This window comes from Mesoplodon bidens (genome assembly GCF_964165515.1).
Source record: "Mesoplodon bidens genome assembly, chromosome: 10".
In the NCBI taxonomy this organism is placed as follows: domain Eukaryota; kingdom Metazoa; phylum Chordata; class Mammalia; order Artiodactyla; family Ziphiidae; genus Mesoplodon; species Mesoplodon bidens.
The window spans coordinates 7,986,975-8,011,048 of NC_138172.1; the positions used below are offsets into that span (position 1 = coordinate 7,986,975).

A 24,074-nucleotide genomic window follows, 5' to 3' on the forward strand; every position below is an offset into this window, starting at 1 on the left:
CCAAAACGTCCCCCACAGCACTTTAGAGGCAGAACTGGGATTTGAACCGGGGTGCTGTGACGCCAGAATGCTTGCCCTTAGCGTCTGAGCCAGTATTGCTCAAACTAGTCCCTGAGTTTTGCCTTCATTATTTTTTGCCCAATTGTACTGTTGTTTACTTAACACTTTTCTTTAAATTTATAGTTTCAACAAGTTATTTTAGAAGGAGATTTTACAATTCAGCAACAAAAAGATAATTCGGTTAAAAATGGGCAAAGGCCATTTTGAATATTTCTCCAGAGAAGACACGCATATGGTCAACAGTCACATGGAAGGATGATCAAGGTTACTAGTCATTAGGGAAATGCAAATTCAAGCCGCAGTGAAATACCTATTTGAGTGGCTAAAATTTTAAAAAGTGGACAGTGCCAAGTTTCAGTAAGGGTGTGGAGCAATGGAACACTTGGGCTTCGCTGGTGGGAATGCAAAATGGTACAGCCACTGTGGAAGACAGTTTGTCCTTTCCTCATAAAGTTAAACAGAATTACCATATGATCCAGCATTTCTGCTGGTAGCTATATACCCACGGGAACTGAAAACAGATGTTCAAACAAAAACTTTTACATGAATGTGCTTAGCAGCATTATTTATAAGAGCCAAAAAGTGGAAACAACCAGAATATCCCTCAGCTGATGATAGGTAAACAAAAGTGGTATATCCACACAATGCAGTATTATTCAGTCATTAAAAAAAGGAATGAAGTACTGAAACACGCAACATGGATGAACCTTGAAAACATGCAAAGTGAAAAAAACCCAACAACAACAGTCCCCAAAGACCACATATTCCATTTGTATGAAATGTCTAGAATTGGCGAATATATACAGACAGAAAGATTAGTGGTTGTTTAGGTTAGGGCTGGGGGGAATGAGGAGATTGGGGAGTGATAGCTAAAGGGTATGGGGTTTCTTTTTGGGGTGTTGAGAATGTTCTGGAAGTAGTGATGGTTGCACAACATTGTGACTATTACTAAGAAACACTGAATTGTACAGTTTAAAATAATTAAATTGGTGAAGTTTGTCTTAAAGGAAACTTTGGTCTCATGGGAAACTCATCTGCAGTTTCCTCATATGCAAAATGCTACTTCTCTCATAAGAGTTCTTGTAAGCTTTAAATGAGATTAACGTGTTACATAATTAAAATAGATGGTGCCATTAAAAAAAATACATTGGAGGGGCTTCCCTGGTGGCACAGTGGTTGAGAGTCTGCCTAACGATGGAGGGGACACGGGTTCATGCCCCGGTCTGGGAAGATCCCACATACCGCAGAGGGGCTGGGAGCATGAGCCATGGCCGCTGAGCCTGCACGTCCAGAGCCTGTGCTCCGCAATGGGAGAGGCCACAACAGTGAGAGGCCCGTGTACCGCAAAAAAAAAAAAATACAGTGGAAACAAAGTTATTAAATGCTGGCCAGATAGTGTTCCCTACAAAAGGTTCTAAGTGTGAGGCCCATTCTCTTTTTAAAAGGATAAATTATCAAGTGTTAGAGACAAAATTGCATTAAGTGAGACCTTCTTGACATAATGAGAGGGATTAAAATATTGAAAAGATTCTTTCCACTTGATTCAGTGTTATTTAATGCATACCTTTATAATATTTAAATTGTCTCTCATAAACAGGTCACATACATGGGGAAACATTACCCTAAGACAGTAACTACCTGTAATGTTAGGTCTGTCGTTGAAGCAACAGAACTTTTTTTTTTTATATATAAGGTTATTTATTTTTCTATTTATGGCTGCGTTGGGTCTTCGTTGCTGCATGTGGGCTTTCTCTAGTTGCGGCGAGCGGGGGGCTGCTCTTCATTGTGGTGAGTGGGCTTCTCATTGCAGTGGCTTCTCTTGTTGCGGAGTGCGGGCTCTAGGCTCGCGGGCTTCAGTAGTTGTGATTCATGGGCTCAGTAGTTGTGGCTTGTGGGCTCTAGAGCACAGGCTCAGTAGTTGTGGCGCACAGGCTTAGTTACTCCACGGCATGTAGGATCTTCCCAAACCAGGGCTTGAACCCGTGTCCCCTGCATCGGCAGGCAGATTCTTAACCACTGCGCCATCAGGGAAGTCCACAACAGAACTTCTTGAACATCTATTACATGCTAGATATTCTCAGGCACTAAAGATACAGCACTGAAAATTTTTTCTAGAGCTTATATGCTAATGGAAACGACAGACAATACAGAAAAATACACATATCATCCCTGTGATGATAAGTATTATGGAGAAAAACTAATGAGTGCTAGAGAGATGGAGGGGAAAACCTATTTTATATCAGGTGGTCAGGAAGGCCTCTTTGATAAGGTGACAAAGCAGAGCCTGAAGGAAAGGAGAAAGCAAGCCACTGGGTATCTGGGCGAAGAGCATTCCAGGCTGAGGGCAGGAACATGTTTAACAGGGTTTAGGAATAGCCAGCCAGGAGGCCAGTGTAGGCTGGGAGGAGAGAATGAGCAGGAGAGAGGGAGAAGATGAGATGGGATGGGTACGTCATATAGGCCAAAGTTTTACAAATTGTCACCGTGACTTAGATTTTAAAAGAATCACTCTGGCTGCTGCACGGAGAACAGTAGAGTGCAGGAATGGAAGCAGTACCCAGGCCATTTCAGTGGTCCAAGTGAGAGAGAATGATGACTCAAACTAGGATATTAGGGGTGGGTGTGGTGAGAATTGTCAGATCCTGGTGTATTTTGAGGGATGACCTGTCAACTGCTGATGAAATGGATGTGGGTTTGAAAACAAGGTAAAGAACAGGAAGTTTAAGGGTCAGACCTAGCAGATTTTGCTGGTTCAGAGTGCCCATATTCTGCTGGGGGATGAACGCTCAAGAGCTCAGGCCAAAATGCTACAGAGGAAGTAAAAATGGACATATTTGCTCTTTAGAGTTCTGGTTCTGGTTTATTGCAAAGAGTAATAAACCAGAACCAAAATAGTATTTTAGCTTACATCAGACAAACCCTGATGATCTGCTGTGAAAATATTGACTAAAGTGCATCCTTGCTTGAAAATGCCAGTTTTGAATAAGTAACACATACCTGTAGAAATTGAAGTCTCTAATTCCTTTCTAACCGGTAGTTGTATTATAGTAACCTAAGGTGACCCCTAAGTAAATAAGCAAATAATTAAATTTAATAATTCCTATCAGATACAGAGACACAAATTAGGAACTGAGTGGTAGTTGCTCCCATGAACACAGATATCTATTTTACCCTAACAGCTGTCTATCCTTGCCTATTCTTAAGGGTAAAACAATATCGTGGTTCGAAAGTTAAAGAGTACAGCCACTCCCCAGCCCGGTCCCTTCCTCTGCTCTTGTACGGAAGCAAGGACTGTTAACCACGTCTGCCTTTAGTTCACATGGTGATTTCCTCCATGTCGCTAAATATCATGCTTGTAGTGCTATGTCTTGCTTTTTCAATTTTGGCATTATGTGTGAAGTCTGTTGTGGTACTTGAGATCTAGCCTATTTCCCCCTCCCTTCCCCTCGCATTAAAGTTACAGCCCAATATAGTTTGTTCCTCTATGTTAAATTTACTGGGGTAAATTTAAGCGATATATGAAACATTTTTTTGTTTTGTCAGCTGTAGACAGTATCTTTTGATTCCCCATACTGTTAGGTGAGGATTTTATCAGCACTCCTGGCCTTTCTGCTGCCCACTTTGTACCTTTCTCTACTTTTCTTCCTTTTTAAAAAAAAAAAATAATTTATTTTATTTATTTATATTTTTGGCCGCGTTGGGTCTTTGTTGCTGTGCGCAGGCTTTTCTCTAGTTGCGGCGAGCAGGGGCTACTCTTCGTTGCAGTGCGCGGGCTTCTCTTGTTGCAAAGCATGGGCTTTAGGCACGCAGGCTTCAGTAGTTGTGGCACTCGGACTCAGTAGTTGTGGCTCGTGGGCTCTAGAGCGCAGGCTCAGTAGTTGTGGCGCACGGGCTTCATTGCTCCATGGCATGTAGGATCTTCCTGGACCAGGGCTCGAACCCATGTCCCCTGCATTGGCAGGCGGATTCTTAACCACTGCGCCGCCAGGGAAGCCCCTCTCTACTTTTCTTCTTTATAGCTCCCAACCTATTTTGTTAGGATTCCGCTTGCCAGGTTGGATTCCTGTGGGGATGTAATTGAAAGAAAGGATACCCCTACACCTGCTTCTCACTCAAGAAACTACTAAAATTCCATCGTCCCCAAGAAAACCTTTTGGGACCTCATTGGGAAACAAGTGATGTGTCTACAATCCTATTAATGAAATGATATGATAGACTAGGAGTCCATGAACTCTTAACCCAACGGGCCTTTGGCCTGTCAGGTGATGATAACAACTAGAGAAGAAAACAATCAGCTTTGGCCGTGCCCTGAACAAGCTGAGATTTGTTTACTTTTCCCATGCCCTTTCAAGCCAAAGGCTATAAAACTGCTTTAACTAATATAACTCCTGCGAGAACTCTCCAGTAGAATTAGTGACATCACAGTGAATTTTCAAGAGAATGTACTTGAAATTTATCATTCACCTTGAACTTCCTATGGATAAGTACGTTTATTTAAAAGCAACTCATTCATCTTAAAAAGAACTGTATTTTGGCTGTAATTGAGACTGCAAGGAGGAAGAAGGTAATGAGCTGGGGAGCAAAACACCCCTGCCACCTAGTGGTCACTCATTCTGAAACACGGCAGTTCTTTGAAAGCACAGACAGCAGAAAAGGAACTGAGTTGGTACAGGAAACATCCAGCAAATGTTTGGAACTGGAGAAACTTCTGTTCCCTCTTCCCTTGTTAGAAAGGGATGTTTGTGAGCCTTTTTTAAATAGTCAAAGACGAAGCGAGGTATTAATGGGGTTGACCCTGAGAGCCATTCTTCCTATGTGTAATCAGAAGAATTAACAGAGCACTGACAAAGGGAGAATGTTGTTAGATAAACACGGACAGCCACCAGATCTGTAGCATGAAGTGGAAGCTCCAGAAGGAAGCAGGAAGTGCAACTAGTGAGCAGAGAGGGACCACAGTGAAGCAGGACCCTCTGCAGTGGTTACTGCAGCAGCAGCATGGGTCTAGAGGCAAAGCAGAATTAGAAGCAAGGCCAACAGGGACGATGATGATCAAGTTGCATAGACTCAAGATCACTGGTCAGCAGCAGCCTCGGAGACCATGGTCTTGGGACTGTAGTACTGCTTGATTCAGGGTAAACTAGTCAGGACACGCAGGGGATAACAAAAGTAATTAACATTTATGGAGCACACACTCTATCCAGGCAGTGCTTTACATGCGTTATCTCATAATAGTCCTGTGGAGTAGATGTTGTTACCAGCCCTGTTCTGCAGATTGTGAACTTGAGTCTAAGTAACTAGCCCAAAGTCACAGAGCTAATGAGACTTAGAGTCAAGATTTGAACCAAGGCAATTTGATCCAAGTTCAAGCTCTTCATTGCCATGCTTTCCTGCTTCCCTAAGGGGGAGGGAACATGGGGTTCAATGCCTCTAACTCTACTGACTGTTGTATTGAGGGATAGTTGTCAGTTGGAACTCTGAAGGTGATTAAGATCTGGTCTTAGGTATGCCACCTACTTGCAGGAGGATATTTAACCTTTCAGGAACTAATTTTCCTTCATTGTAAAATAGGGATAAAATGGTGACTATTTCATAGGTTGCTGTTGAAGATTCATTGAGATAGTATAGTTTTTGGCATGTGGCAAATGAGATGGCTTGCCTGCAAAATGGTTGCCAACAGTTCTCATCGTTGTAAGGATCAGTATTCCTCCCAAAAAGAGGTGGGATCTATTTCCCTTCCTCTAGAAATGTGCCTGGGCTTATGACTTGCTCTGGCCAGTAGGAAGTGGCAGATGTGTTGTTGGCCAATTCCAAGCCCAGGTCTTAAGAGGCCTGGCAGTTTCCACTTTTGCTCTCTTGGACCACTTGTGCCACTTTGTAGGGAAGCTCAGCCTAGATTCTTGTGTGGTAAGAGACCACATGGAGAAAGAGGCATCAGGGAGCCGGAGTCCCACCTGAATGCAGCCATGTGAGTGAGCTGTTGAGACCTGAACTGACCTGCCAACCTATATAATTATGAGAAATAATAATTCATTGCTGTGAAACGACTAAGTTTTGGGATAGTTTGTTATACAGCAAATAGAAAGTCCTCAATAAATGGCATCTATTGGTATTATAATTGGTGCCGGTGAGGGATTCAGCCAAATATCTGGTTTATCTTTTCTTAGGTCACTGGGTTTTTTTTTCCTCTTTCACTGAAATAGACTGAGAGAAACAAGGGTTATATGTGCAGGTGAATGTTGCTTGTTACAAATCGGTCTTGTATTTTTATTAAAACAATATTGCTGGATATCTACTCAGAAAGACTTCGTTAGCATTTCAAATTGCTATATACATTTGACATAATATAGAAGTATATTTCTTCAAACATTTCCAATTCAGGCTTTTCACTAAATTGGTTATGGTGAGACCTTCCAAAGCCTTTATGTTGGAGACCTTCCAAAACCTTTATGTTGGAGGACCTGAGGCATGAACAGAGACTTATCCTCTTTCTAGCATCTGAAAGCCTTGAAAAGGACACTTCACTCTGACCTTTATCTCCTTTATCTCCCTGTCCCTAAATTCTCTCTTTTTCTGTCCCTTCTCACATGCTTTTCCTATCTCTTTTCCTTATTGGATGATTAAATAAGATCTTCCCTACTGAAATGTAAGTTCCAAGAAGGAGGAGATTTTCACCTATTTTGTTCTCTACAGAACATTCTTAGAACAGTGCCTTGCACACAGAAGGTGTGCCACGAATGTGTGTTGAATGAATTAAATAATGCATATAAAAGCACTTAAAACAGTGTCTGGCATAGGGTAGATGATGCTGAATAAATATAACCTATGGCAATTCAGTACTGTAACACGAGATCATTCACATTTGTCTTATAAATGTTCTATTACTTTTAGTCTTTCCTCTCTTTTCTTTCCACTTTATCCCTGCTTTTATTTTTCTGTCATTGCATCTTCTCTCCTGCCCTTGCTTGTGGCCTGTCAGGGACCATCACTGGTGGTGTCTCACCTACCTCAGAGGATGGGCAGAGAAAACTTATTGGAACTTTGCCTTAGATGAAAAGTAACTATTTGTGATTCATACCTGACCTAGGACTGTGCATAAAATTCTGCTGTTGAGGCAAGCCAAATTCTGATGGTACTGAATATTTTATCTAGAGGCCTGGATAATGGAAAACAACATGCTTATTCAGTTATAGTCTAACAAATACTTGACTGTACATGTCTCTGGGTGTGTGGGTGTTTCTAGTGCCTGCTGGTGAGTAACTGCTACTCTTGGCAGTAGAGATGTGAGCAGAATCAAGCAGAACTGATTTAGCTAATTTTCTCATCCCCTTTTTCTCCATAAGGGAATGGAAATGTACTGCCTTGCAGTGGAACAGTTCTTCCTCAGGCTGGTAACATTACGGAATTCCTGTTGAGATGCATGCTGGAGTGGTGAAAACCAGATTCTCATATCCTCTCATGAGCTGTTTGTCAAGGTAAATCCTATATATTTTAAAATCATGGGGAAACTTTGAACCTATCATCAGAACCAGTTATACAGATATCTCCATTTCCTCCAGTAGTCACTTATGTAGGAAGAGCTCTCTCCTCTTTCCTGCTAGTCTTTCAGATTCAAAGCAGGAGTTTCATGAATCCGTAGGCCAGCAGCTGGGTAGCTTGAGCTGAGTACAAAACAGTATTGGTGCAGTTCTCAACACAGTGTTGTTTACGTTTCTGTTAGGCTAATAGGTGGCTCAGATCTCTTACCGCTGCTAATGTTTGAGTCCTGTTTTATATATATATATATATATATATATATATATATATATATATATATATATATATATATATATATATATATATATATATATATATATATATATATATATATATATTCATATAATATATATTTCTGCATATATTCTGTCACATAAGACCACTGTTTTAAAAACCAAGAGTTGGGAGGAGAAAGGGTGAGTCTGTGAGCCTCCTGTCACTCTTTCCCAAAATTGCTTTCGGCCACTCTGTTTTCTTTCCTTCCTTCAAACATCTGATCACCTTATAGGCAATAATTTACTAGGTCTCTTTACTAGGTTAACCAACTTAGTAAATCAACGTAGACTCAGGGGAGTGAGATTTTGAGGCATTCAGACCAATGATTTGCAAATATGTTAACTTAATTGGCACAAAAGACCTCATAATACACCTAACCCATCCATTCCACTTCTTGTGAGAAGAGAATTTGATGATAACAAAGATTTAGGGAGGAACAAAATAGCAATGCCAAGTGGCAACATCATAATGTTTATGCATGAACAATATGATAAAACCAGAAAAACAACTATATTTGACCCGTGAAATAACACATACAAGAAGGGCTGTATTTGAAACTTATGACACTGAAGTCTCCCCAGTCCCCTCAAAATCATTCCTGAAAACTGTGGAAATTCCAGCAATCTATGCTGTCACATGTGTGGCAGGAAATTTGCATCATTACCAAACTTTCTGTGGCAGCCAAGTTTTTGATAATTGGCAGTACTGCACTTTTTTTTTTGAGACTATAAAATTTTATCACTCTTTTTTTTTTTTTTTGCGGTATGCGGGCCTCTCACTGCTGTGGCCTCTCCCGCTGAGGAGCACAGGCTCCAGACGTGCAGGCCCAGCGGCCATGGCTCACGGGCCCAGCCACTCCACGGCATGTGGGATCTTCCCGGACCGGGGCACGAACCCGTGTCCCCTGCATCGGCAGGCGGACTCTCAATCACTGCGCCACCAGGGAAGCCAATCACTCTTAATAATTAATGAAGAAAGCTATTAAGTACTTAGTCATATATAAAAATGAAAGTCCTTGGCCTTGCATGGCATTTGTTCTAAGAGTTGAAGAAAGAACTTTCATATTTTGAACTCTTCATGTTTCGTCAGGAGACTCTAGTGGGCCACAACTATACGTGGAAACTTGCCTGCCCAAATGACTACAACAGCCTTATTTCCGAGCCTTCTCTGGCCTGTGTTTTTGAACCTGTAAGTTTTTTCTAAGTCTTTGAGTAACAATATGATTTTTGCATTAAAATGATCACTTTACTGGTGGAAGTATAATAAATAAATAAAACCTTTCCATGGAGTATTTGGCAAAGATTCAAAGTCTTAAAAATATGCATCCCTTGGGCTTCCCTGGTGGTGCAGTGGCTGAAAGTCCGCCTGCCGATGCAGGGGACACGGGTTCATGCCCCGGTCCGGGAGGATCCCACATGCCACGGAGCGGCTGGGCCCGTGAGCCACGGCCACTGGGCCTGCGCGTCCGGAGCCTGTGCTCCGCAACGGGAGAGGCCACAATAGTGAGAGGCCCGCGTACCGCAAAAAAATAAATAAATAAAAAATAAAATATATGCATCCTCGTTGACCTCGCAATTCTACCCCAAAAGAGATAATTATGATATGAACAAAGATGCATGTACAAAGATGTTTATTATAGGATCTTTTAAAATAGTTTTAAGGACTTCCCTCGTGGTCCAGTGGTAAAGAATCTGCCTTAGAATGCAGGGGACTCTGGTTCGATCCCTAGTCAGGGAACTAAGATCCCACATGCCACAGTGCAACTAAGCCCATGCGCCACAACTACTGAGCTCTCACGCTTCAACTAGAGAGGCTGCATGCCACAAACTGCAGAGCCCACATGCTCTGGAACCCACACGCCACAACTACAGAGTCCACGTGCCCTGGAGCCTGTGCGCCACAACTAGAGAAGAGAAAATCCACACGCCACAACTAGAGAAAAACCTGTGCACCACAACAAAAGATCCTGCATGCCTCAACGAAGACCCTGTGTGCCATGACTAAAACCCGATGCAGCCAAAATTCAAATAAAATAAATTAAAAAAATAATAATAAAATATTTTTATATTAGGTAATTTTATACTAAGAAATTGTTCACAACTCTAATTTTAAAAAGTAGGGCAGGGCTTCCCTGATGGCGCAGTGGTTGAGAGTCCGCCTGCTGATGCAGGGGACACGGGTTCGTGCCCCGGTCCGGGAAGATCCCACATGCCGCGGAGCGGCTAGGCCCGTGAGCCATGGCCGCTGAGCCTGCGCGTCTGGAGCCTGTGCTCTGCAATGGGAGAGGCCACAACAGTGAGAGGCCCGCATACCGCAAAAAAAAAAAAAAGGAGGGCATATAAAGTATGTATAGTATAATCCTTTTTATCTGAAGATGTATGTTTATTTATAGAAAATGGCTGGAAGTATATATAATACAGTGTTAATGGTGATTATCTTTTTGTGCTATTACAAACTCTTTCAGATGTCTGCAATAAACATGTATTAATTCTGTAATAAGAAGAAAGGTATTTAAATATAGTTAAAATTTTCAAAAATCCCTTTGGCAGCCGTGGTTATTCGAATATGAATGAGGGAGATTTCATGAGAGCTTATTGCAGTGATTCAGGCAAAAGACAATGTAAGTAAGAACCAAGGATAAGTCAGTGTGTCTAGAGAAGGAAAAGCTTATTGAAGACATATTCAGTAGTCCTCTGAGAACTATAAACACACACCACACCTCCAAGTCAATAACAACATTGATCTTTTTTTAAAAAAATATTTATTTATTTGGCTGCACCAGGTCTTAGTCGTGGCATGTGGGATCTTCGTTGCAGCACGCGGGATCTTTAGTTGTGGCATGCGGGATCTTTAGTTGCAGCATGCAGGATCTTTAGTTGTGGCATGTGGGATCTAGTTCCCTGACCAGGGATCGAACCCAGGTCCCCTGCATTGGGAGCGTGCAGTCTCAGCCACTGGACCACCAGGGAAGTCCCAACACTGATCTTTTAAAAGAGCTAGCATGATTCATGTATATCCTTAGAGAAGGGGTCCCCAACCCCTGAGCTGCAGACTGGTACCGGTCTGCAGCTTGTTAGGAACTGGGCCACAGAGCAGGAGGCGAGCAGCAGGGAAGTGAGCGAAGCTTCATCTGCCGCTCCCCGTCGCTCCCCATCGCTCCCCATCGCTCACATTACCGCCTGAACCACCTCCCCGCTACCCCGTCCATGGAAAAATTGTCTTCCACAGCACCGGTCCCTGGTGCCAAAGAGGGGTTGGGGACCGCTGCCTTAGAGTACCTTCTAATATGCATTTAAAGAAACTCAGAGCCAATTCTGATGACAGGGTTTTGGTTCTCTGACTTGTTCAGCTGAGTTAATGGAGGTCCCGTTGATCAAGAAAGAGAATTAAGAGGAGGACAGGATTGTGGAAGGAGAAAATCAATTCAGTTTTGGACATGTGGAGTTTGAGGGGTTTGTGGGACACATACTAAGCTGTGGTACACTAGTCTGAAGCTCAGTTCTGGTCAGTAGATGCAGAATTAGGGGCCATCAGTGAATGAGTGATGGTTAAAACTGGTTGGTTGTTATAGTTACCTGGAGAGTGAACAGTGAGAAAGGGGCTGAACAGGGACCCTTGTAGAACCCCTACAGTTCAGGGCAGGGTGAGAAAGAGGAGGTCCCAGAGAAGACTGAAGAGTGGGGAGCGAGGCCAGCCCGTGATAGGCTACTCGAAGTTCAAAGCCTGGTGAGAATGAACAGTTGGACAAGTTCAAGGTTGCTTTCATTTCCGCTTACTCTCTAATGTGCGAGCAAACATTGAATGGATAGATGCTGGGGTTTCTTCTGCTCCTCGTGGAGCTGTGTGACCAGAGTTCAGGGGTCAGTGCAGTCCCTCTCAAGTCTGATCTGCCATTCACTGCTCTTCAGGCTGGGGAAGGGGTCTGTAGCCCTCAGGGGTCTGGGTATTACTTCTTAAGGCAATTGCTCACTGTTCCACAGGTACTTCCTCTTGTGTTCTCTCTTCTTACTGCCGCTCCACCTGCACCAGGCTTGTCTGTAGCATCCCAAAAGTGGCCAGAGAGGTTCAGAGGGGAGAATTTTTAAGGGAGGGGAGAATTTCAGAGGAGGAATTGTCAACAGTATCACGTGTCAGTGAGGTAAAGTAATATAAGTGCTAACAAGTTCCCACTGTATTTGGCAATTTAGGGCTATTTGTAACCATACACATAGGGTACCGCCAAGCTCAGATTCCCACAAAAGTCATTTTCAGTCTCATGAAACGTAATCCAAATATTTATTTTAGCTGCGGTATTTTGTTACAGCAGCCTGAGATGACTAAGATAGCCACCCTGCCAGACTTCCTCCTTTATGGTGATTTTCTCTTAGTGGTCCTATTGTCTCTTCTAACAGTAGGGTTTTTAAAGGAACTCCCCTGTCCATCATACAGGTTGTAGCATATTCCACTTGTGGGCAGTTCAGCCTCTCTTCCATAGGGCTTTTTTGTCCCATGAACAGCAAGGAATGCGGCTGGGTACCAATTTCATTGTCCCCGAACCTTCCCAACAGGTGAGAAGACTACTGGATGTTGGTCTTCCCAGAGCATATGGTGGACTTCTAAGTGACTCATGTCTATCAGGTCATCCCTGATTCATGGAATGCTCAGTTGCCCTTAAGTGGCAAAATAAAAGAAACACATTCAGATGGAAAGTGTGGGTCTTTAGCACCAAATTATAATTACTGGGCTTTATAAAGCATGGCATTTGTCAGAGGCAACAATGCTTAGACTCTCCTGCAAGGGATGAGGCAGCTCCAGTCTTATGTCTGTTGCCAGCTTCATTTGGGGCCCCAAACTGAAGCATTATAAATATCCATATCTTTTTACATCTGTCACTTTTTATTATTTGGTTTTCCCTCTGCCCTGCTCTGGAACAGGAGGAGGAAGAGAAGACAGAGGAAAGTGGTAAAGCCTTTAGAGGGATAGTGCCAGATATTAAATCCATAAACAAAATAGATTGAACGGGGAAGAATGAGTCAGAGATGAAGGAAGCGTGAAAGCAGTGAGTATCACACTGGGACAATATCACCTGAAAGTGCTGACTGAATGCTCCTGCTGTATTTGTGATTGGCTCTGTAAGTCTGATCAGCACAACTGGGTTCCTGCACTGCTTGCGCCTCACTGCCCTGTGAGTGCATTTTCATTGTTTCCTCACATCGAGCCCTTAGATTCATTTATATAATGCAAACTGATGACCCGTGGTGAGATTGTCCTTTCCTCTGGTGATAAGGATCCTGTCGCACCAGGTTCCTGTTTCACTGGAGTGTGAAGAGAGTTAGGCTGATTGATTGAGCCCACGCTGGAGTGAAATAAGAATTTTACTGGAGAGTCCCGTGATCTTGCTGCATAATAACGCCTCAGACGGTACTTAAAACTGGGAGTTGTCTGCGTGCCCAGCGCTCTTGCAGTAGTTGCAAACAGGCAGCCCCTGGGTCTGATGTATTTTATGTGGTCTACCTAGGGTTTAGAATTAGTTGCCAACATTTAAAAATAGGCATATTCCACACCCAGTTTTCCTGCTTTTCTTTAAAACTGGAAGATCTGTAACGCTGGCCCTGCAGTCCCTCCCAGAAATGACTGGCTGATGCTGAGTGGGTCACTGCCCTTTAGTGTGGACGGGAGCTCTCTAGGTCGCCACAGTCCCTGCTGCTGCACTCATTTGTGTTGGCCACCAGAGGCACCTGAGTTTGTGTTCCGTGACCTATAGGAAGGACGTGCAGGGGAGGAAAAGCCTTTTTCCTCTATCATCCTAGGTTCGTGGCTCTGCCTAAGAATCAAATTGATAATATGTAGATTAACGAGAAGAAAACCAGTTTTAATTATATAGGTACACATGGGAGTTTCACAAAGAAACAAGACTCAAGGAAGTGGCCAGATGATTGAGGTTTATATACCATCTTAGGCTAGACAAAGGAAAAGGGGTTTTGGGCTTCTGGGTAGGAGAGAAAACTTATGACAGAGTGAGAGGAGGAAATATATGATAATTGTCTTATTATGTAGATAAGAGTTTCTTAGGTGATAAAAGTTGTCTTTCTTCCTGGTACAGAGACACCTTTACAAATGGAAAGTTCCTTCATAAATATAAGTTTCCTTTACAAAAGGGGAAATTTATACTCTAGTTTTAAGCAGTTAGGGGGAGGTGAAGAGCTTTTCTTGCCTCTGCTTGTTCTCAATTCCCTTTAGCTTAAAATAATCCATATGCCAAAAAGGCATAATTTCATATGGCGTATGCTGGTACCCTTCAGAAGGAAACTAGCATTTATTGAATGTCACTTTTATACATGAACCACTGTGTCTTGTAACTTGCACATATGATCTCATTTGATTTTCCTAACAACCCAGTAAGATTTGAGCTCCAGTGCTCCAGGGACCATACCTGTGATGGGCTTCAGGACACACTACCTCAAAATATGACACCTTGGTATATTGTATATTTTAAGCTGAAGGAATTTGAGAACACAGCAGAAGCAGGAGGGTCACTCTGACCTTCTCCCTACCTTTCTCCCCTGAAGCAAGTCATAAAACCTTCATGTGAGAAGTGCCCTCCCTATACAGGTTTCCCCTGCTATCCGAAAGTAGAGCATTCCTGTGAAACCTTTCGTAAGACAAAGTGGCACAAGGTGAAGAAGCAATTACCTCAGGACACATCTTGCTAATGGATGCACAAAGTAAATCAAGATAAAGCACAGATACTCACAGACACCGTTCAAAGGTGAGGTGCCTAGTGCTGAGATGCTGAGTGTAGTTCCTGGGGAAGGAGCTTTGAGGAGCCACGCTGCTCTGGGTGTGTGCTCGCTGCAAAACAAACGCTAAATGCTATTTTCATTTTTCTGTCTTTTTCATTTTCCTTCTTTTTTTTTTTTTTGTAAAAATGAAAATCCTCTTCAGATTTCTTTCAGTTAGCAGAAGCAGGAAAATGTAGGTCTTTTGTAAAAGTGAAGTGGCATAAAGTGAGCTTTTGAAAAGTGGGGGATATCTGTACCTGGAGGAAAGGTACATCCTCATCTCTGAAGACACAGGGACCCTGAGAAGAATCCTAACAAGCAGATCTTGCTAAGTTTCCCTCCTACTCCTTAACCTCCCCTGTTCCTCCCTGACTATCCACTCTCCACCAAACCTAGCATTAACCTCTCAGGTCTAACTGTTTCTTTGGGTCCTCATTTCCTTATGAAGCCTCCCATGTAACATAAAACTTATATTTCATTAATTTGTATGCTTTTCTCCTGTTAATCTGTCTATGTCAGTTTAACTTTCAGACCCAGCTAGGCACCCTAAGAGGGTTGAGAAAACGTTTTTCCTCAACACTGTGAGAGTACCCTGCGCTCAGTGTAGTCAAAGCTACATGGTAGGAGCTTTGAATGGATGAAGGTACCCATGAACACATAAATATATGAATGCAGCATTTTAATTCCATTTTTGTAGATGAGAAAACCAAGGCCCTGAACAGTTAGATAACTTAATCAGATTCATAGAGCCAATAGAGGTTACAGTTGGAATTTAAAGATGAGACTGTGTGACTTCAGAGGTTCAGTGTGAAGGAAAAGACCGTGGGTCATTCAGGGCCAAATGCATGGTAGGCACTTTGTAAGTACTTACAGAATTGGTTGACAATGCTCAAGCATATTTTCATGAGTACAAGCAGCCAGAAGATTGCAAGCATGGTTCTTAGCTTCTGAAGTTTATTTAAAACCTACTGGTGTCTAGGTGCCTTGGACTTTGGGATTTTGTAATAATCAGTCTCTGTAGTAGAGGGCACCATTGGCATGTGACAAGGAGGCCATGACATTTCTGTCCACACTTGACTTGTGTCCCATAAATGTGGTAAAATCCCAAAGTTAATTCTCCTTGCACATCTAAGGAGCTTCCTCCAGGGCTTATTTCCTTAAACTACCTGCTGATGGTGCTTGGTTACCACCCTGGAACCCAGAGCTGTGCTCAGGGATAAATGTAATTCAGTGCTCCTTTGGGAGCTTATTAGGAGGACCTGAAGCTGGTATAGGAAGCAGGCCCCTCAAAATGAAGCCCCTGTCAGTGAGAAGGGATTAGCCTGGCTGAGGAAAATGGGGGAGTGGGGAAGAGGGTATCCTGTGGCTTAGTTTCCACCTCTACGCTGATTATTCCTAAATTGATCTATAATTTTGATAACTCTCAAACAAGTCTCATAATTGCAAAAACTGATGGATATTTCTTCCAGACCTTTGTGTACCATGACTCCAAAACCAGCATATGGAAAAGTGAACATATCATATTTTTGCCCATACATCAATCTTTCCTTTTAGTTTTTTTTCTGTTAGTGGTTATGTATTCTTTCACTTACCAAGGTTTAAACTTTGGAGTTTTCTACTGTTACCAGATCAAAGTTGGGTGTGCTTACCCATCATGCAGTAAAGCCAATTTACTTCACTGAGTGGTGGAGGAAAGTACAGTTTTTATTGCAGGGCCCAGCAAGGAGTATGGGTGGCCCATTCTCAAAAGACCCGAACTCCCTCATGGCTTTCAGGGAAGGGTTTTTAAAGGCAACATTCGGGGTAAGGGCTGTGGGGTGTATGACTTTCTTCTGATTGGTTGGTGGTGAGTTAATGGGATGATGTTTCAGGAACCTTAATCATCAACCTTCTGGTTCCAACCAGTCTGGGGTTTACATGTTTATGGTCAGCATGTAGTCACCATCCTCCACCTGAGTGGAGGGTGACCTGGCCCTGTAGGCAAGTGAGTTTCCAGCCCGGGCTTTACCCTGAAGAGTGCTCAACAGACTTGAAAGCTTTTTACACATCCATTATCCCAGCAACCCCACAAGGTCAGCTGGTGTTAAATCTCCATTTTGCAGCTGAGGAAACTGAGGACTAGTGAGCTAAGGGACATCCCTAGAGCCACATAGTGACAGAGCAGGATGAAAACCCATCACTTTTCACTTCTGCTTCAGTGCTTTCTCCCTTCCATCTGGGCAACTGACTGTTAGTCTCTCCAGGCCAATACACCTGGCTGCCACCAAAGCCAAACTCTGTAAGTTAATAGGGTACCATGTTTTCAAGAAGGGGAACCCTCTATCTTGTCTTTATTTATTGTGAATATATTGTCTGTAAAGTGTTTAATATACTAACTAGTACATAGAAGGGCCTTAATGAAAGATAGTCACTCTTATTATCATCTACTTTGTTTCTATAGCATCACTTGATGCCCTTTTCCTTCTTTCCCTACTCTCCATACCCCTGGCTGGATACTTTCATCCCTCATCTAAGATCTGGTACATTTTCTGTATCTCTATTATAGCACATAATCACACTGTATTATATTTTCTTAATGTGTCTCCCTACTTACTCCCTCAGTCCTTGGGTGCTTTGGTTTCAGGGATTATTTTTATTTCCAATCTCTGTAGCACAGGGCCTGGCCCAAAGTAGGTGCTGCCCAAAGTAAATGCTGAATGGAATGGAATTCCCTTGACTGGAATTGAAATTCAGTTGCACAGTTGCAAGATACATTCAATCATATTCTAATTTTACTCCCTATATAATAATCATCCTGTGAAGCAAGTATTATTATTAATATCATTAATATTAAGAATGAAGAAATGAAGCTCAGAATCCTGAATTCTCTCCAACTGGTGTTACTAGGTGATGTTTGCCAGGTTTTCCATCAAACAGTTGATTGTTATTCTTTGCTTTTCTTTATAATTTGTGCAAGGCTTTCTCCCTGACAGCAGAGCCTAAGCCTTATGTAGATCTTTATCCCCAGCATGGGGTGTGGCAGGTGGCAGACACTCAGTAAGCGTTGATTTGAACGTAATTTCCACTGCTATATGTTAGAAGCTGTGTCTGTTACCAGTTTAGGGAAATGTTTGAAAGTATCATCTAAAAGTTGCTCATGATTAAATCTACTTTCACTCCATCTGAATATTATCCAAATATACTCACTGTTTTATCAGAGATTGGATGCTGAGAGAGAGAGAGAGACTGGGATTGACTTGAATCTTTGAGAAAAGGACATGGGAAATTGCACGGTAACCAGACCCTGTCTGAGAGAGAATTCTTTCTTTGTGCTAATACCAGAGAGTGCAGGGCTGTCATGTGAGGAGCAGTTACGCTCTTTGTGTATCAGGTAAGGCAGTAAAGAGAGGACTAGGGTTCAAGGAAAGGAGGAATTAGAAAGGGCCAAGTGATTGAAATCAACAAAGGGAATGGGCCAAGAAATATGAGAAATGGAGAGGAAGGAAAGACTGAGAGGGTGCTCTGTAGATAGCATTTAAAAGAGACTAAGGAATGCAAAGTGACCCACTGTGAAGGAGCCACCAGATACCATCTGTACTCTCCCTCCTCAACCCCCACCGTGAGACACTTTCTTCTGAAAAGGATTGTCATCATCAAACCCCAAACACCACTGCAGTATTTTGTGGTGCTATAGCTTTTAAAATATAGACTATAATTTTATTTTCAGAATCTGATTAATCTGTGATAACATTCTGGTATTTTGTAAAACTAAAATATGCTAAGGCATCCTGTCAAGAGAGATGATAAGTCAAGAAGCTAGGGTATTTTTTTCCTATCATCATGGTTGCTGATTTTGATAGGGAATTACCCATGTGCAAGAAACATTTCCTGGTATTAGCAGTGGGTTCCATATCATGTTTTGAGCTAATTTGATTTTCTGGTCTAGAGCCATTTGTGTCTGAATAAAAATGACAGCTATATTCACAATCATCATATTCTCTTCGGAGCAAGTTCCTTTTGCTCATGAGACTGTTATTATTGAAGAAACATTTAGTTGTAGGTAAATGACCCTTGCCTTCTGTCTTTAATTGAAACTCAGCCTGCCACAGTTAATATGTTTCATGATTCAGTAAATCTTGGAAGAAAAACCTAATGTGCTGTAAAAGCAAAGGAAAAAAAATTAATTGATTTCAGCACACATTTTCCTATGTAAACAATGCCTTGCTTTCACGTAGAAAGAGCTCTCTTGACATTCTTTTTTGCGTAATCTTCCACACGTTCTTACCAGTATCTGTTTAGTTGTATGTAGTTCTGTTTTCTGAAGAAGAACCCTTTGGTCTGTTTAGAAGGGAGCGTGAGATCTGTAATCACTCTCTGGGCATGGAGTGTGGGCTTGATCTATGTGTTAGGAAAAGAAGTGCAAGAGAGCCTCACTGAAAGGGCTTTTACCTCACTGTAAAAGCCCTTTTTTTAGTAGTTTTTTTGCAGCATTGACCCAGCATAGGCACCTCAGTCACTTGAGATAGGCTCTCAGTATATTACAGTATATTACGATATATTACTTTTCACTATTTTATGGGTTTGCTGGGTAGTTTTTCTGCTGATTTTGCCTGGACTCACTCACATGGCTGCATTCATTTGGAAGGTCACCTGGGGGATGGGCTCATTTGGGCTATCAGGAATGTCTGGGCCTCTCTCTCTATGTGGTATTTCATTTTGGGCTTCTTCACACCATGGTGGTCTTGGGGTTCCAAGAGGATAAAGGTGGAAGCTGCAAGGCTTCTGGAACTTCCATGATGTCACTTCTACCATATTCTGTCAGTGCAAGTCTCAAGATCAGCTTAGATTTGAGGAATGGGGGCTCTACCTCTTGTAAGAAGGAGACCCTAGGGCTTCCCTGGTGGCACAGTGGTTGACAGTCCGCCTGCCGATGCAGGGGACGCGGGTTCGTGCCCCGGTCCGGGAGGATCCCACATGCTGCGGAGCGGCTGGGCGGAGAGGCCCGCATACCGCAAAAAAAAAAAAAAAAAAAGGAGACCCTATATGTTGTGGCCAAGTTTTTCTACCACATGGCTACTTATCTAGGAGAGAATTATTAGGATATTTGGGACTGGGAAGCGTGCTTATATCTGGGTTTTGAGTCTTCGATAGTTGCCAACTGAGCCAGCTGTCCCTAAAGTGGAGTGTGTATGAGAATAACTGGATGTGTACAAGTTTGCTTCCATAATTGTATTCCAGAGTCATCCCACATCAGACTAGGGCAAATTGCATCAAGTCTCATTTCCTCATCTTTAAAGTGGGAATCGTAATAGTGTCTCCCACATAAATTGTGAGGATTCAGTGAGAAAGATAATGTATGGACGGTGCTCTGCATGGTTCCTGGAACACAGCAGGTGTTCAAATGAATGATAGCTAATTTAACTTCTTGATTTTCTTATTTTAAATCCTGTGTTTTTTTTGTTTTTTGTTTTTTTTACAAGTAATTCACAACATTCTTTTCAGGAAAATCTGAAAATATAGAATAGCAAAAAGAGAAAAATTATTTCAAATTACCCAGTATCTTACCACCCAGGTTTAGTCACTGTCAGCCTTTTGGTAAAATTCATCTAACATCTAGACTTTTTTCAGTGCATATAAACATATGAATAAGTACATGTTAGAGAGAGACAGAGATTGATTTGTGTGTGTTTAAGTTATATATATATATATATAATATATATATAATTTTTAAAATCGCAGAAGTACCCATTACTTTTTATTATTTGTAACCTTCTCATCCTGGCATTTGTATAGGCACTGAGACTGCAGTGTTAAGTAGAACCTGACTCACAACCTGTCATTTTAGTCTTCCATGGATCCCAGCTCATACCTGTTACCAGATCTGAATTTCTCAGGGTGAATCTAGGAAACAGCAGGCTCCAGAGATGCTCTAGGAAAGAAAGGTTTCTTGGTCAAATAAGTTAGAGAAATGCTACATATTCTCTTCTAGTCTTTGAGAATCACAGATGCTCATTTGTGATTAGATAAGTATTAAATTAAATTAATACATATTAAATTAAATATGTGATTAAAAATGCAAAGGCTCTGAGAAGTCCTGTTGTAAAGCACCCTATTTCACTTTAACCCAAACTTTCCCAAATTTAAGTGACATCTTATTTTGCTTTTATTTTAAAAAATAATATACAGTAAAAATAACTTTTTTTTTGGTGTACAATTCTGTAAAATTTCACACATACATAGATTCGTGTAACCACCACCACAGTCAGGATACAGAACAGTTTCATCATACCCCAAAATGCCCTGGTGCTATCCCTTTATAGTCATATCCCCTACTCCCCCAAGCTCTGGCAACCAATGACATGTTCTTCACCAATATAGTTTTCTTTTTTTTTTTTGGCGGTACGTGGGCCTCTCACTGTTGTGGCCTCTCCCGTTGCGGAGCACAGGCTCCGGACGCGCAGGCTCAGCGGCCATGGCTCACGGGCCCAGCCATTCCGTGGCATGTGGGATCCTCCTGGACCGGGGCACGAACCCGTGTCCCCTGCATCGGCAGGCGGACTCTCAACCACTGCGCCACCAGGGAAGCCCTAGTTTTCTTTTTTACAAGAAAGTCATATAAATAGAATTATACTGCCTTTGAGACTGGCTTCTTTCACTCGGGTAATACCTTTGAGACACATCCATGTTGGATGTATCAAGCGTTAGGTCTTTCTCACTGCTGAGTAGTATTCTATGGTATGGATGTCCCAGTTTGTTTATCCTGTTGAAGGACATCTGGGTTGTTTCCAGCCTTTGGTGATTATGAATGGAACTGCTATAAACATTCATGTACAGGTTTTTGTGTGAACATAAAGTTTTACTTCTCTAAGGTGAATACCCAGGAATGGGATTGCTGGGTCATATGGTAAGTGGATGTAAGCAAATTCTTGTTATCTGTGTAATACCTATTAAGATCCCACATAATCAGTATTTCACAGAATGTGCTATTAACACCCTACAGTCCTAGTATGTCACAGAACATACTTAGGAAATAAAGCTTTGGGAAGGCCTTGAATGCTGTGACAATGCTGTATTTGAGAGTCAAATAGACCTCAAATCCATCTCCCACATCCAAATTTTGCTTAGGTTCTGCCAGGACTCCCACCACATTCCCATTTGTTGAGGACCTACTGCCAGACATTTGTATCATGATCACATTTAGTTTAACCCTCACAACAGTCCTGTGATTTTGCAGGTGAAGGAGCTGAGGACCAGAGAGGTTAAATGGCTAGCTTAGGTTCCCACAGCTGGTAAGTAGCTGAGCTTTGAAGCCTTGTATCTTGTCTCCAAGCCTAGTTCTTTTTTTGCTACCCCCTCTACGTGTCTTTTTCTCCCTTTCCCTCTTGAAACATTCTTTTTCTGGGTCTGCAGTCAGTTGTCTTAGACGAGGGCTGGCAAATAAAAAGCACAAGTGCTGTCATTTCCCACTTCCGTGCTCTTGGCAGACATCGCTAGTTCAATTCCATCTTCTCTTTGTTGCTCAGCCCTGGTACAACTTTCTCCAGACAGCTCTCAGTTGATTGGAATTAGCATTTGAGCTAATAACCATCTACGATTTTGTTCCTGGACTCTGTATTAGTTATCTATTGCTGTGTAACAAAGTACCTCAAAACATAGTGGCTTAAAAATAGTAAACATCATTTATGATCTCACACAATTTCTATGGATCCAGAATTCAGTTAGGGCAGGTAGAATGGCTGGCCCTACTCTGCCATGCCTGGCACATTCAGTTGGAAGACTTGAAGGCTGGGGCTGAAGTCATCTTAGTTTTGTTCACTCACCTGTCTGGTGGTTGATTCTGGTTGTTGGCTGAGGACCTACCTGGGGCTGTTGTCTGAACATCCTCATGTGTCCTCTCCCTGTGACTTGGGCTTCCTCAAAATGTGGTGCCTTGCTTGGTTCCAAAGCCTAGAATGGAGGGAGGGAGGGAGGGAGGGAGGGAGGGAGAGAGAGAGAGAGAGAGAGAGAGAGAGAGAACATCCCTTTTATCACATACTATTTCTTAGAAGTGAGTCACTAAATCTGTTCATTTTCAAGGGGCAGTAAATTAAACTCCATGTTTTAAAGGAAGGAGGCGTCAACTAATTTGTGAACATATTTAAAAACCACCAGATGTTGTGCACATATTGGACATAGATGGTGTCTGTGTAACATTCTTTGCGTGGGCCTCGTATAGCACTATGAATAATTAAGTGTTGGAATTAAGTTTTTTTGGTGGTAACAGTTGGAGCTAACATTGTTCAGAGCCTTTTACCCAGCATGCACACAGTGAATATTCACTGGTTGGAGACAGTACCTTGGAATCTAACATCTCTGCCCTTCATTGGGTCTTTTTTTTTCTTAATTTATGTATTTTATTTACTTATTTTTAGCTGTGTTGGGTATTCGTTGCTGTGCGTGGGCTTTCTCTAGTTGTGGTGAGCAGGGGCTACTCTTCCTTGCGGTGTGTGGGCTTCTCATTCTGGTGGCTTCTCTTGTTGTGGAGCTCAGGCTCTAGGCATGTGGGCTTCATTAGTTGTGGCGTGCAGGCTCTACAGTGCAGGCTCAGTAGTTGTGGCACACAGGATTTGTTGCTCCGTGGCATGTGGGATCTTCCCAGACCAGGGCTCGAACCCGTGTCCCCTGCATCAGCAGGCAAATTCTTAACCACTGCACCACCAGGGAAGTCCCTCTTCATTGGGTCTTAAAGACAACTTCCTTTATCAGTGTGAGAGGTTTGGCTAGAGACCCAGAGGTAGGACCTCTGACAGAAAAAGCTGAGGGGAAGTACATTTAGATCTTATTCTTTATGTAATTCCACAAAAGTGTTGTGCTTTCAGTGCATCTGTCCATATTTTCATTATTCAGTGCAAATTTTTATGCACAGTGAATTAGCAAGACTCTTTCAGACATTAACAGATAACCAGAAAAGGGAATTTACTGGTTCACTTAATTGAGAAGTTCAAGGGGATGAATTTATTATGATTGGATCCAGGCCCTCAAAGAATGTTCGTAAGATACAGTTTGTTTCTCTTGTCTGCCTCTGTATTTTAGCTCTATTTCCTACTCTATTGGCTTTATTCTCAGGCAAACTCTCCCTGGGAGGTGGTCCAAATGGACAGCACCATTACATTATACTGGCTTAGCAACCCCAGTAGCCCAAGTTGCCTCTTTTCTTATCGCTCTCGAAAAGTGCCAAGGTTGACGCTTGTCTTAGTTCCTTTGGGCTGCAGTAACAAAATACCACAGACGGGTGGCTTACAAACAACAGAAATTTATTTCTCACAGTTCTGGAGGCTGGAGTCCAAGATCATGGTGCCGGCAGATTTGGTATGGTATCTGATAAGGCCCCACTTCCTGGTTCATAGATGGTATCTTCTTGCTGTGTCCTTACATGGTGGAAAGGGCAAGGGATCTGTTTTGTAAGAACACGAATCCCATTCATGA

The 24,074-nt window shown here is 42.4% G+C and overlaps 1 long non-coding RNA gene across 1 annotated transcript in view; it reads left to right on the forward strand.

Moving 5' to 3' along the window:
• The window catches only part of LOC308623116, a 47,921-nt gene that overhangs the window by 432 nt on the left and 23,415 nt on the right, over nucleotides 1-24,074 (forward strand). Inside the window, exon 2 of the long non-coding RNA XR_014016745.1 lies at nucleotides 7,401-7,532. This is a non-coding gene — a long non-coding RNA (uncharacterized lncRNA). The remainder of the gene's footprint in view (nucleotides 1-7,400; nucleotides 7,533-24,074) is intronic.